At 56.6% G+C, this 15,173-nt stretch overlaps 1 protein-coding gene and 1 long non-coding RNA gene across 10 annotated transcripts in view; one reads left to right on the top strand and one right to left on the bottom strand.

The window, feature by feature from the left end:
• TAFA5 (TAFA chemokine like family member 5) overlaps positions 1-15,173 on the bottom strand; it is a 306,441-nt gene that overhangs the window by 117,295 nt on the left and 173,973 nt on the right. The gene's annotated exons all lie outside the window — the stretch shown is intronic.
• On the top strand, positions 1,903-7,139 carry LOC118147692 (uncharacterized). The gene is made up of 3 exons (XR_004734149.3): positions 1,903-2,018; positions 3,031-4,182; positions 4,849-7,139. It is a non-coding gene; the product is annotated as an uncharacterized LOC118147692 (long non-coding RNA).

Genomic DNA, 15,173 nt, shown 5'->3' with positions numbered 1-15,173 from the left:
CCGGATTCCTGTCCTTAAGAGAGAGACTCCGGAGTTCAACCATGTTCTCTCTTTGCCCCCACTCTTCCCTCCTCCCCCTCCTCACCCCAGCATGTCAGGACATAGCAAGCAGATGCCGTCTAGGAGCCAGGAATCAGATCCTCACCAGGACCCAAACCTCTCAGCACCGTGATCTTAAACGTCCAGCCACCAGAACTGCGCGAAAATAAAAACGTGTTGTTTGAGCCCCTCAGTTTGCAGAGGTTTGCTACAGCGGCCTGACCCAGCTGAGACGGCCAGGGGACCAGGAGCCATGGGAATATACCTCATTCACGGGAAGTGTCAGGTGAGGAAACTCTAGCTGAGAATCAGTGGCTTCCCCCACGAGAAAGGAACTGTGCTCTTTGCTCCTGAGGGAACCTCCCGGCTTCTGGGGACATCTCCAGGATGAACAAGCCACCCAGGCAGCAGCTCCCAGACCCTCAGAGAGTCCCAGCCACCTGCTGCACTTCCACCAACCTGAGGGACAGCGCCAAGAGGGGGCATGGTGCCAGGAGGGGGAAGGCTGGAGACTGTTTCTTCCCAGGGCCTCTTTTCCTGTCTGTTTCCTATTCCTGCAGAAAGCCACCAGCAGCTGTCTCCCATCCCCGATGCAGCGTTCTGGGTGACAGTAAATATGGTTGAAAAATCTCACACACGCACAAATACGAACCTTAAACCTAGAGGAAGCTACAGGTGAAACACACTCTCCAATCCCAGAAATCCCCTTGCAATGGCTGGGAAAAGAACTGAACAAATTATAGAAAGCAACATGTGTGTGTGTGTGCACGTGTGCATATATGTGTCTGTGTGTGTGCGTGCATCTGTGTGCATGTGTGTGTCCGTGTGCATGTCTGTGTGTGTGTGCATGTCTTTGTGGGTCCGTGTGTGTGCGCCCATGTGTGTTGGGGGTGTGTTTCTCTGGCACCAACGCTGAGGGACATGAGAGGCAGAGGTTTCAGTGCGGCTTGAAAGAAATGCCCATGTGTGCTCCCATCTGTCCTAACCACGGTGCCCAGGGTGGTCTTCGGGGCAGCTTGGCTGCTGCTCTCATCCTGAGCCGAACAGGGCCTCAGAAACCCCCGGTCCCCAGTGCCTATTGTCTTCTGCCCTAAGAGGCAGAAGCAGGGACGGGGCTGTCTCGGGTGAGAAGCCATTCAGCTGCTGCGACAAGGCATCTCAGCATCAGCCCTGCCCACTTTAGCCACTCTGCAGCACACGGTGGGGCCTGGGCCATCAGGAATGGGGCTGGCACAGCCCAGAACACCGGGGCAGGGTGGGTGGCATCCGAGGGCCTGACCTATCTGCAGGGCAGGCTGTGAGAGGGTGGACAGATGGTCCGGGCTCAAATCCTTCACTGCCCAGCTCAGCAGGGACCTTGATGTGCACACACATGTCAACATCACACATGTATACACCACACACATACATCACACACGTACATGTTACACACACACATATACCACACACAGAGGTCTGTAGACACACACACATGCACACGTCCATTTAAATGCACACTCACAAACACGTATCAACAAGTGCAGCACACACATGCACATGTGTAGAGATGTGTATCTGCACATGCACCCACATGTATACTCTCATGTAAACACGTATGTACATGCATGCGGGTCACTACGCGGGCTCGCCTGCTCTCAGCACTCGCAGAACAAATGGACGAGCAGGCAGCAGGCTACCCCGTCCCTGGCCTGGCCCTCCAAGGGCACCAGCGCGCTGGCCCTGAGCACACAACACCTTTTGTTTGCTGGCAGGAGCCAGGCTCGCCCAGCCCAGCCCACTTCCTGCTGGAGGCGGTCAGAGGCACAGCGCCCGGCCACCATGTCCTGGGTGGGGACAAAGGGGCCTTTCAAGCCCACATTTCACAACTCTCTTTCACCCGGGCATGGGTGAGGAGGCCTCTCCTCTGGTCTCAGTGTCACAGTAGCTCTCAGGGATGGGAAGGGGCGTCCCCAGGAGCTGACAGAGCTTCCCTTGGTAGCGTGAGTGATGGTGACTCAAACCTGGGCTCTGGGCAAAAACATGTCATCACCCATCCACATGGGCTAATCAGGGGGGTCCTGAGCATATGACAAGTAAAGGGCACGGGAGGTAATGGGCATGGGTGAGTGAAGGGCATGAGGGTAATGGGCACGGGGGAGGGAAGGGCACGGGGGTAATGGGCACGGGGGAGGGAAGGGCACGGGGGTAATGGACACAGGGGAGGGAAGGGCACGGGGGTAATGGGCACGGGGGAGGGAAGAGCACGGGGGTAATGGACATGGGGGAGGGAAGGGCACGGGGGTAATGGGCACGGGGGAGGGAAGGGCACGGGGGTAATGGGCACAGGGGAGGGAAGGGCACGGGGGTAATGGGCACGGGGGAGGGAAGGGCACGGGGGTAATGGACATGGGGGAGGGAAGGGCATGGGGGTAATGAGCATGGGGGAGGGAAGGGCACGGGGGTAATGGGCACGGGAGAGGGAAGGGCATGGGGGTAATGGGCACGGGGGAGGGAAGGGCACGGGGGTAATGGGCACGGGGGAGGGAAGGGCACGGGGGTAATGGGCACGGGGGAGGGAAGGGCATGGGGGTAATGGACATGGGGGAGGGAAGGGCATGGGGGTAATGGGCACAGGGGGTAAGGGCATGGGATAAAAGCACAGGGGTAAAGGACATGCAGGTAAAGGGCATGGGGATTAAAGGGCATGGGGATTAAAGGGCACAGGGGTAAAGGGTATGGGGGATAAAGGCACAGGGGTAAAGGGCACAGGGGTAAGGGCACAGGGGTAAAGGCACAGGAGTAAAGGGCACAGGGGTAAAGGGCATGGGTTAAAGGGCATGGGGTAAAGGGCACAGGTTCTCAAGCATTTCTGTGTCTGCAGCGCCTGTCCGCAGGATGGTAGGAGCGGGTGCTCAGGACATGGCTGGGGAAGGGAGCCAGGGAGCCACTGCCTCAGATGGAAAGGGGGTGCGGGAGGGCGTCTCAGACTGCGTTTGTCCTGGTTGAACCTAGGGTCTCACCAATCTTGAGCCTCTGTAGGACCCCACAGCCCCCAAGACCCAGCCCAGCCAGGCCCTGGGCCAGCAGCGCTTTCTCCACCTGGAAACACTTCTCCAAGGTACCACTCAGCCCAAGGGTCCCTCCCACACCACGCTCTTCATCACACACACGTATGCCATTCACGTACGTAGATACAGGCACACACATGCACACCACACACAGCTGCACATCCACACACATGCAAACACGTCCGCAGGGTGCCCCCTCACAGTCTCACCACCCACACATGTGCATCATCCCCCAGGCCACCTGGCTCCCTGGCAGTGAGTCCTCAGGTCTACAGAGGGGCTTGCACCTTCCAGCACTCCAGGTCCCCTCTGGGTGCACATTCAAGCTGCTTCCCCAGGTGCAAGCTTCACCTCCCAGGCCTCCCTCGCTCCTCGGGATGACGCAGCTGCTGCTCCCAGATCCTTGTCAGTGGCAGCATGGAAACCTTGGGTTCCAGGAGGGCAGAGTGCAGTGTCCTCTGCCCAGTGCAGCTTGGACCATGTTTCAGGGCGAGAGGCCTCCAGGCCAGGCAGGAGCCGGGCTCTCCCTGCAGTCTGGGAGGTCAGCGGCCTGTGACCGTGCCAACAGCCTCAGGGAGGAAAGGGCTGAGAGGAGGGGGCAGGCGGGGCTGGCTAGCCACAGGACCTCAGCACAGAGTGGCTCACGCTCCCAATCAATTTGCTGAAAGTCCAATTTGCCACAAACAGTCGGGCGACCCTTGAATGGAGTTGAAGACACAACAGGGTGGTTGTTTGGGTGAGACCGTGCCTGATCGAGGGGGAGCCCACCGGTGCCTCCTGCAGATGGCCAGCGTGGAGGCACCTCTGACCAGCACTGACCCAGGTTCCTGGGTCTGTATTTTCTGAGGCTTCACACAAGGGAGGCTCAGGGAACGTTCAGTCTTAGTCCTGCTTGTCGTTTGGACTTGTCATCAGGACTGTGAGGCAACAGGGAGACACGCCATGCCGTCCAAGTCTGCGGCCAGTCAGAGGCGTGCCTGCCTGGGGGATTCAGCCCTGGGCTGTGGCCTCCTGGGGACAGTGCTTGATGGCCTAAATGCTGGCCACCGACCTCTTCTGAATAGGCTGTGCTTGCGACGGCCATGTCAGAGTGCAGGTATGTCCTGTGTGATCTGGAGGATACTCATTTCCAAATGCCATCCAGGGGGCCCGGGTGTGTGTGCGTGTGGTGTGTGAGGTGGTGTGCGTATAGTGTGTATGTGAGGTGGTATGGTGTGTATGGGCTGTGTGTGTGCATGGGGTGTGTATGGGGTCTGTGTGTATGGTGTGTGTACATGGGTTGTGTGTATAGTGTGTGTGAGGTTGTATGTGTATGGTGGGTGTATGGTGTGGGTGTATGGGGTGTGTGCGTATGAGGTGTGGGTATGGGGTATGTATATGGGGTGTGTGTATAGGATGTGTGTATAGTGTGTGTGTATGGTATGTGTATGTGTGTGTATGGGGTGTGTGTATAGTGTGTATGTGTATATGGGGTGTGATTGTGTGTACGGTGTGTGTGTGTGTGTAACATGTTCCTGTTCACGCAGACCCTTCACACCCTGCAAAGGTCCATCCACCCCCAATACCCAGTGTGAATTGCAACAGGAAGAGGCAGCAGGAGCTGGATGTTTCCCTGGGACGTGGGAGCCGCTCTCCGGGGCTGTGGGCGCTGCACCAGGGACACACTCTAAGCGCTTCCGGGCCTCCCTCTCACCCTCCCGGAGCAGTTCGTTAGACGTAAGTGCGGCAGTAAATATGCAATGGAAGTTTCTTCTGTTCGCAGTCGCAGCGATAATTGGATTATTCCCGTTTAAAGCCCTGCTTACTCACGCTGCAAGGCAAAGCCTGTCTTCATCCGAAGGAGACACCTGAGGTGAGTTATCAGAAACCCACTCGTAAAAGTGCCTTCCGGGACAGTTCTGGGTTAAATAGAAGGTGTGATGACAACAAAGCCACACGCTTATTAAGACGCCTTCATGAGACACATCCTTAAGTATGTGAGAGCAGAGATCACTAAGTGGAACGTGGGGAATGTATACACACGGCGCAGCAGGTACGTCCCTCTGCTCTGGAGCTCACTGAGTGGAATGTGGGGAATGTATACACCCAGTGCAGCACGTAGGTCCCTCCACTCTGGAGCTCACCGAGTGGAACGCGGGGAATGTATACACCCGGCGCAGCAGGTAGGTCCCTCCGTTCTGGAGCTCACTGAGTGGAACGCGGGGAAGGTATACACCCAGTGCAGCAGGTAGGTCTCCGCCCTGGAGCTCACCAGTGGAATGCGGGGAAGGTATACACCCGGCGCAGCAGGTAGGTCTCCACCCTGGAGCTCACCAGTGGAATGCGGGGAAGGTATACACCCGGCGCAGCAGGTAGGTCTCTGCCCTGGAGCGTGGCGAGCAGGTAGATTCTATTGATTGGAGGTCCCGGGCAGGTGGGGTTGAGGGTCTGAGTGGACCCCAGTTGACCCAGCTCGTGTAAGCCCCAAACGGCCTATGTGTTCTCGAGAGCTAACCCTCTGCATTTTGTCTGTGTCACCCACGGGTGGCATGGCTGTGTGGCCTCGTGGTGCTTGAAAGCTCTTAGTAAGGACTGAGCGATGCTGTATGCAGAACTTGAAGCCAGCCAAGCCGACTCCCCTCGCCAGGAATCTGGTGACGCCAAAGGGCCTGCCGAGTTGTTCCAGCACCAGGAAGCCCCAGCCAACCTCTCAAAGAGTCAGGAAGGCCCCCTGCCCAGCCCCAAACCTGAGAACCTCACAACCTAGGAAACACATGAAGAGAAGCCAACTGTCCACACGACCCTTCCCCGGATTGACGCCCCAGGGAGGAACACGCGGGCTCCTCCAGGGGACAGATGGACAGGGACGCACAGTGCTCCTTCACCTGGGACTGTGGCCGTGACATTCCTCAGCTCAACACCCAAGCCCCATGGTGTGCACGGCTGCAGGCTTCCCTTGGGAATAAACGGCTTCCTCACTCCCGTTAACACGCAGTTCTGCTTTCTGTACTCAACAGCTTGGAAAATGAATCACCCAGAACCAGCCCAGTGGGATTCCACGAGAAACTGTGGCCACTTGCTCACCTATCATCAGAAACACTCTTGACCGCCTGAGCTGGGGCGGCCGCGCTCTCTGGCAGTGTCTGACCGAGAAGAGCGTCCCCCAAGCCTCCCAGATCTGGCTGGGGACGGAGGATTCAATCTACAGCCATGTGCACGGGAAAAGGGGTGGTCAACATTAATACACACGAATACATACAGACCCACCCCCCACACAATATGCACATACACAAGTGTACACACACTCCACACAGACACAAAGACCACCTGGCCTCGTGGAGTGAAATGGAATTGGGGTCTACCAGAGGTCCCACAGAAGAACCCATGGGCAGGAAGTCCCGACACAGGCACTGAGGATGGTCGCTGTGATACTGATCCCTGCAGGGCGTGTTGGAAGCTCTCAGGAGGGCCCTGGGCTCCTGTTTCTGCCCTGTGGGAGATGGCATGCTGAGGCCTGACTTCCGAGGTGGCCCCAGCCTTTGTCGGGAAGGCTGGCAGGTGGGTGGGGCAGAAGTTTGGAGTGGCGGCCTTCCTCGTAGGTCAGTCCTTGCCAGGGCAGTATGGCCCGGGGGACACAGAAGACATCAGATGAGGCACTGCCCAGGAGCAGGACTAGATATCCACAAGCTTAGTGACCTGTGACCAACATGTGGAGCAGGGAGGCTTCTGGAGTGAACTGGCATAGCCGGGCCTCCCAGGCCCAGGGCACAGGAAAAGGCTGGGAAGTGGCTGTGTTTCTGGGAGGCATCTGTCTTTCCTACACCTCCAGAAGAGCCTCCTGCATACCGGAGGGCCCCACCGGGAACACCGGGGCCCAGACATACCCAGAACCGCAAGGGTGGAGCAGCAGCACCAGCCTTCCCTGTGGCTGCGTGGCAAGCTCATTTCCATGTATTCACGTGCATTCATGTTGACCTCCTCTTCCCCAGCGTTCTGAGTGCCCGGGCCACCCTGGTGGACCTCCCAGGGGCTGGCATGCTTATTTATGACTGGAATTTGATTACTGATTTCTACCTATGGGGAATCAATTAGCTTCATCTTCACATTACAGGAGAGGATAGGGAAGCTCAGAGAGCTCAAGCTTCTTGGGCTCAAGAAGTCTGCCCAAGGTCACACAGCTTACAAGCAGTGATGCCAGAACGTGGGGTGTGGTCAGCCTCCGCACTGCCTGTGGGCAGGGACCTCAGAGGGGCCCATGGGCTTCCCGAAGAAATGAGAGAAGCCAACAGCCCAGTGGAGATGCTGAACTGTCTAGAGAAGGGAGAAGGGTGGGATTCGGGAGTAGGGACCCCACAGTCTCCCCACCTGGGAAACACGCAGGGCACTATCTGTGAGCTGCGTCCCATCTGAGATGAGGGTAGGTGGCCACGGCCGACCACACAGCACAGCTGGGTCAAGGGGTCATTGTGTGGACAGGAGGAGGTGGGGGTGGGGGAAGCACCACATCCAGGATCCCCGGCAGGGAGCCCCATCCCCTTGTCAGGCAGCCTCCAGGCCAGGCAGGCCCAGGACAAATGCAGTTGTGTGCATCTGATGGTGCAGGAGCGGTGGAGGCACCTGGCCTCCAGCTGACGCCACAGGGGAGGGAGAACATGTCCACATCCACTGACCCTACCCAGCGCACCAGCCAAGCCCACCTCCCCCGGTGCTGTGAGGCCACCTGTGACGGATGTCAGGCCACCAGGGAAGAGTTCCAGGCAGAGCCACGTACAGGGAGCGCCCCCTTGCTGTGTCCCTCATCCTGGAAGGACTGGCTCCTGGTGGCAGCAAGGACCTTGCCGATGACTGGGGAAGCACCCAGCCTGGCTCGGAGACACTTAACCAACCAGGGACAGGAGACAGGGCGATGCAAGGAAAGACCATGGCTGTCGCCCCCACCCCCGTGATGCCAATGACACCACCCCGTCAACCCACTCCTTCCTGTACAGTCTGGGCCTCAGCCCCTTGACAGCACAGCTGGGCCGCCTCAGGGAGCTGGAGTGAGTGGGTGGGGGACGGGTCAGTCTGTTCCAGCAACATCTCACGTGGCCACTTTCTCCACCCGAGGACTTGGTCTCAAGTCTCTGCAGGTTCCTCAGTGATGGAGCCTGGCCCTGCACTTCTGGCCTGGTCTAAAGGTACAGGCCGGCCTTTTCCGGGGTGAATGTGTGTCCCAAGTCCAGGAATTGCTAAATCCAGCCCAGAACTCAGACCCTGAGGACAAGCAGGCCAGGTGGAGGGGGAGCTCCACTCATGGACCCAAGAGGTGGGGTTTGCAGGTGAGTGAGAGGCACCCCATCTCCGGGGTAGGGGTCAGACCAGGTGTCCTGTCAATGTCTACCGGTGTCACACTGCCCCCCACATACCACGTGCAGAGGCAGAGGGAGGTTTCCATACATTTTTGAAAACCACGCCTCCCTAACTGCCCAGCTGTTCTGCACATTTGCAGTTGAGGACTTCTGTGGACACTGGGTCCCCCTGGGAGGCAGGTGCAGAGGCTGGAGTCTCCCCTCCCAGGTTCAAGCAATTCTCCTGCCTCAGCCTCCCAAGTAGCTGGGACTACAGGTGCGTGCCGCCATGTCCCCTAATTTTTTGTATTTTTAGTAGAGACGGGGTTTAACCATGTTGGCCAGGCTGGTCTCGAACTCCTGACCTCAGGTGATCTACCCGCCTAGGCCTCCCAAAGTGCTGGGAGGATAGGCGTGGGCCACCGTACCCGGCCTTCTGTTTTTGTTAAATCAGGATGCGCTGTGTCTCAGAAACTGGGAAGTCAAGATTCTCCTTTCAGCTAAGAAAGAGCTTACTTAGAAATGAACCAGGGAGGACTGGGCAGGGAGAGCCACCGTCCCCAGAGCAGCCAGGGGGAGGTAAGAAGCCTGAATGCCTGGCCCTCACGGGGTAGGGGCCAAGACAGGGCCAAGGTCTTGGGGTCCATGAGGCTGGCACGAGGCCAGCGTCCAGGACAGCAGAGAAAAGGGCAGCGTGCTCCGGTCCTCGCTGTTCAGTGGTGATCTGCTAATCACTCGGGAAAAAAAAATCCGCAAAACCCAGATTACATCTTAAAATTAGATAAAATTTTCTTTCTACAACTTCTAAGCAGCGTGATTTAGTGAGAACAGTCCTGATAATTATTTTTTCTTTAAATAGTTACAGTAGAATGTATTCATTTTCAAGATGGCTCTCTGATGAGAGTGGCTCATTAGCTCCGGGAACGGTCCCCACCGTGCTCAAGAAGAGAAAAGTCTCCCTTTGTGATGAGTGCACCAAATCGCACCAGCTCGAAACACTCCGAGTCTGGGCAATCAAATTAGATGAGAGGGGGGGAAAAACCCAAAAAACAAACACAAAAACCCAAGCCACCACTGTAATGAGCTACCTGCTCATTATTTCATTAAGGTAAAGACTTGTAAGTGGAAGAAAAAAAGCCCTCTAATCATGTTCCTCGGGCAAATTCCTGTGAACTCACAGAAGCTATTTAAGAGGGAAGTCGGGAGAGGCAGCCGCAGTTTTTAATCTTAATGTACGGAAAGGAGAGCGCCTCCTGACTGTTTCCAAGAGGCCCCAGGGGCTACGTGCTGGTGGAGTGGCACTCAGGGAGCCTGGGGCAGCCCAGGGAAGGAGGGTCATGGCGGGTGGGGCACTCCTTCACTTAGGAGGGTGACCTGAGGCCAGCTGGGTGTGTAGGAGCTGCGTGCTGCTGCTTGTGGGTCATCACTGGGGCGGTAAGGATGGCAAGTTCTGGGGGATGGTCCCGTTTACAAGTGGACTGTCACTAACTTGAGGGGAGGCACTGGCCATGGCAAAATTAACACGGACGCTGACAACTCTGACTGCCTTCTCAGGGAACCCGCTGCCCTCACGAGGACCTGGACACATCAAGGCTCACAGGAGGCTTCATAGCTAGGCTCAGGAAATATTGAGCCATCCCCATCCATCCATCCACAGCCTCCCCCCCACCAATCCATCTATCTATCCACGCACCCCACATCTATCCATTCGAACATCCATTACTATTCATGCACCATCCACCTATCATCCACGAATCCATCCATCCACCTGTCTGCCATTCATTCATCTACCCACCTATCCAGCTACCCATCCATATATCCACTCAGTCATCCATCCACCACACCACCCACCCATCCTCCCAGCCATTTATCCACTCATCCATCACTGACCTCCCACCAATCCATCCATCCACCTATATATCCATTCAACCTTCCATCTACCATCACCATCCATCCATCCAACCATCCATCCATCCATCCATCCATCCATCCATCCATCCATCCACCATCTATTAATCCACTCATCCTTCACCCACCCTCCACCAATCCATCCATCCACCTATATATCCATTTAACCATCCATCTACCATCACCATCCATTCATCCATCAATACATCCATCTATCCATCACTGATCCATCCATCCATCCGTCCATCCACCTATATATCCATTTAACCATCCATCTACCATCACCATCCATTCATCCATCAATACATCCATCTATCCATCACTGATCCATCCATCCATCCGTCCATCCATCCACCTATATATCCATTCAACCATCCATCTACCGTCACCATCATCCATCCATCCATCCATCCATCCATCCATCCATCCATCCATCTGTCCATCCATCCATCCATCCATCCATCCATCCATCCATCCGTCCATCCATTCATCCATCTGTCCATCCGTCGATCCATCCTCCTATCCATCAATCTACTCATCCATCACCCACCCTCCACCAATCCATCCATCCACCTATATATCCATTCAACCATCTATCCATCCATCTATTCATCAATCAATCCATCCATCCAACCATCAATCCATCCAACTATCCATCCATCCAACCTCTATCCATCCACCCACCTGTCCATCATCTAGCCATCTATCATCCATCCAGCCATCCTTCCTCCATCAATCCATCCATCCATCCCCTACCCATCTATCCATTCAAAAGTTGATTCACCATACAATATTCATTCATCTACTTATCTGATTTGGTGAATCAATCCTATCCACTTTCTATCAATCTATCCATTCATCTACCCACTGTCCATCCATCCATCCTTTCCCCCATCCACCCATCCAAACACCTGAGCATCATGTACTATGATTTGAAGTCTTGAGTGCCCCTCTGCACTCCCCTTTGGGCAGTGATTGATTAGGCCATGAGTGGAGCCCTTGTGAATAAAATTCATGCCTTACAAAGGGATGAGAGAAGCCCCTCATCCCTTCCAGTGCGTGAGGACACAGCCAGAGGGCAGTCGTCTGCAAACCAGAAGACAGTGCTCACTGCAACTGACCCTATGGCACCTGATCGCAGATTTCCAGCCTCCAGAACTGTGAGAAACACATTCCTGTGGTTTCTAAGCCCCCAGTCTATGTACTCCATTATAGCAGCCCCAGCAGACAAAGGCACAGTGAAACCTAGGCTTGTCTGCCTTCCCCTCCTGGGCAGAGACCCCCGGAGCCTCAGACGCCATCCTGCCTGCTGCCCATGGTTCAGGGACCCCCTCCTCCTCCCCGCTGGAGGGAGCTTTGAAAGTAGTAGCAGTGACCTTGGCCACTTGTGCTGACCCCACTCAGCAGCCCCTTTCAACTCCCAGGGCTCACCTGGGGCCTGTGTGAACTCAGGGCAAGGCACCTGCATTTCCAGGCCCTGCCTTCCTCTTAGCTTCTGGAGCTACAAGGAAGGTTGGCCAGTGGTGACAGATGCACCCAGTGACAGCGGTAGGTGCAGAGGCCTCTGAATGGGGTGTTTTCTAACTGACAGAGACCTTTAAACCCAAAGTGAAACCCTAAGCCCCCGAACCACCTGAACAGACACCCCCATGGGCCAAGAGTAGGCACAGAGAAACATGAGAAGCTGAACCCCCAGCCATGATGAGGGGAGATTAGACACCCCTCAACACCCTCCTCCCTTTTGGAGTTTAGGCTCAACTGATCAGCAGCATCATTAAAAGAGAGATCGTAAGACTGACAACATGGATTATTCGTGGCAGTAAGAAACCAAATTCCAACCTGCCTCTGATACAGAGCAGGCTCTAGCGGAAATCAAAATATTTTACCCCAAAGAACATCACTCTGACACATTTGGAAATGGCTCTGCAAAGCCGTCTCTTGTGGGGAAAATTTGCATCTCCTTTTTCGAGGTCTTTCCTGGATCCAAGAGAGATTTGACTAAGAGTCTGACACCTTTTAAGGTCCTAAGAGAGACATTCGTTCTCTCTCTTCACCTGCATAACAAGCACTGTAGCTTCCACAACCTCCCATCCTAACTCCAGCACTCCTTTCCACTGATTTCTTAAGTCTTTCAACCAACTGCCAGTCGGGAAATCCCTGAATCCACCTATGACCCAGAAACCTCACCTTGGAGATCTCCCCTGTCCCAGGCCAAACGAACGTCCACCTTAAGTGCATTGAGTTGGGCCTTTGCCCGTAACTCCCGTCTCCCTAAAATGTACAAAACCAACTGCAGCCCAGCCAAGTGGTCTTCCTGAGAGGCGGTGTCGGCGTGTGAGCACGCAGGAGTGGAGAAGCTGCCTGTGGACACCCCACCAGGATCTCCAGTGTGCGGAGGAGGACAGACCCCACCAAGCTCAGTTCAGCACCTACACGTGTGCTCTGACAGAGAAGGCACCTCTCTTGGAAGCTTCCCACCTCTGGTTTTGAAACGGTTGAAATGAGGGGAGCATCTCTGCAGACAAGCTGTGCGTGTCCTCACTGGTCGGAGCCCCCCATTTCCTGCACTTCTCCTAACTGGGGGGACTCAGTTCCAGGCATTTGGATGTGGTTTCTCTGGTTACAGCTGAAGGGCCAGGGCTCCGCCTCCCTGAAGTTCTGAGCACGCTGTGTTCAGGGGCGACCTGGCCCAGGCCTCGCCTCCAAGGGCTGCACCCCGCATCACTGTGTCTCTGAGCATCCACTAACACTGTGGGCGGCCCACTGAATTCCACAGGAAGGGCCCCGGAGGAAAAAACGGATGCTCAGGCTTCAGGCACCATGTCTGACATTCCCAGGCAGCCTGAGCCAGGCTGGTGTCCTTCCGAAGCCATGGCTGCAGCGCTGGTAGGGTCAGGGGTCCCCAGAGACGAGAACTGACAGATTGGTGGGCCGGCCCAGCAGTGGATGGCGGCACAGCAGGGCTAAAGCAGGCACAGGTGAGGTTCCTGCAGCAGTGTGCCCCCAAGGCGTCTGCAGCAGGAAGAGCCGGGGTATCTGGATCCTTCTTCACTCGCCCGCACCCCCTCACCCCACCGTCAGGACCACATCCTCAGTCCTCCTCCGCCCTAGAGGCCTGGCACGCACAAGGGGCCCAGCACACTACCTCTCAGCACCCAGGTCACAGATGGCAAATGTTGGGAAGCTGCCCCGTCCACGGGCAGCAGCAGTGCTGGGCCCCTCAGCTCCTCCGGCTCCCCATGCTGTGTTTGGGGGTGCCTGCTTCCCTGGGTCCCTCAGCTCCTGCAGCTCCCCATGCTCTGTGTTTGGGGGTGCCCGCTTCCCTGGGTACCTCAGCTCCTCCGGACCCCCGTGCTCTGTTTGGGGGTGCCTGCTTCCCTGGGTCCCTCGGCTCCTCCGGCCCCCCATGCTGTTTGGGAGTGCCTGCTTCCCTGGGTCCCTCAGCTCCTCCGGCCCCCCATGCTGTTTGGGGGTGCCTGCTTCCCTGGGTCCCTCAGCTCCTCTGGCTCCCGATGCTCTGTGTTTGAGGGTGCCTGCTTCCCTGGCTTGGCGGCTGCTCTCCGTGTCCTGCCCCTGTCACATCTTGGGCCCCTCATCCTCCTCTCCTGCCGCCAGGTTACCTAGACTTGAATGGAGACTAAATGCCACGAGGCCCGGGCAGCAGGGACTGGGCAGGCACGTGAGTGGCAGGCGGCTCTGCATGGAAGCCTCCTTGAGGCCTTCCATCTTCTGTTCCAAGAACCCAGCAAAGGCTGGCAGCAACCTGGGCCGTGGGACATGCGCCCCCGCCAGCCCCACAGAGCTGCAAATTGGAAGTTATTTATAACCCTGCTTCCAGCAAAGAGGACAGACCACCGCCAGGGCCTGGGGTCTGGGGTGAGCAGGAAAACAAAATGCATTCTCAGAATTCAGGCAACATGTGGAGTATCAGCCTCAGACACGATCCCCTCCCCGCATACAGGGTGGGGGGACCATGCCATCCCCACACCCACCAGGGTTGCAGCAGCTGCAGTGAGGCCTGGGGTGGGGCTGGCTGACCCGGGCTCTCTGCAGCCTCACAAGGCCTGTCACTCTTGGGGTGATGTTGTCAGCTCCCATTAAAAGTGGGGAAACTGAGGTTCAGGGGTCTATCCAGGGCCATATGAAAGGAAGGGACAGAGTGGGGGTGGACTTGGTCACCCCTGGGCTAAGCTGCCGGCCTGTGCAGACACCCGAGAGCACTTGGGCAGGGCTGGTCCCCTCATGAGGGCAGCACTTCAGAGTGACAAGTCTTCGACCTCAGGGGAGTGGGACAGACGGGGACCAGGACGGTCCCCTGACACAGGCTTCCGACGCGTGAAAAGAGCTTCCTCTGTCATCCTCCTGGGCTCATGCTCTGAGGTCTTTAAATACGCAAAAAAAAACCCAGCTTGGTTTTTGATTTTTCCTTTTTCTTTTTAGAACAGTTTCCATCCTGTGTTTTCCTGAGACGTTTATCTCCAGCCTCCTTCCTTGAGTGCAGGGCTTCTGCCCGGTCAGGGGGCTGGGCCCCTTTTCCCTATGTGGGACAGAGGCCGCACCGCCCCTAGCCCTGCCCTGCCCGCCGCAGCCCTGCTTAGGTCGCACATGTGGCTCCCCCACCCCAGGGCTCTTCCTGCTCCAGCTCTGCAGGCTCATCCAGACCCCATGTCCCTGCAGGGGCCTATTCTATGACTCCCTGGACCACCGGCCTCCGGGTTCTCGCCTGGTGCCCAACCTCTTCCTGGTTCCTCTGCACAGGGCCCTCAGATGGATTTGAGGACTGTGTCCCTGACCCGAGAAGGGTCCATTCCCTGAGAGTGGCTCCGCCAGCTCCTGGCTCCACTGCATCCATCCAGGCATGGAGCCCGGGGCA

Source organism: Callithrix jacchus, chromosome 1, assembly GCF_049354715.1.
Source record: "Callithrix jacchus isolate 240 chromosome 1, calJac240_pri, whole genome shotgun sequence".
Classification (NCBI taxonomy): domain Eukaryota; kingdom Metazoa; phylum Chordata; class Mammalia; order Primates; family Cebidae; genus Callithrix; species Callithrix jacchus.
Note: the sequence above shows the minus strand (reverse complement) of the source record. Positions and strands in the feature narration are given on the sequence as shown.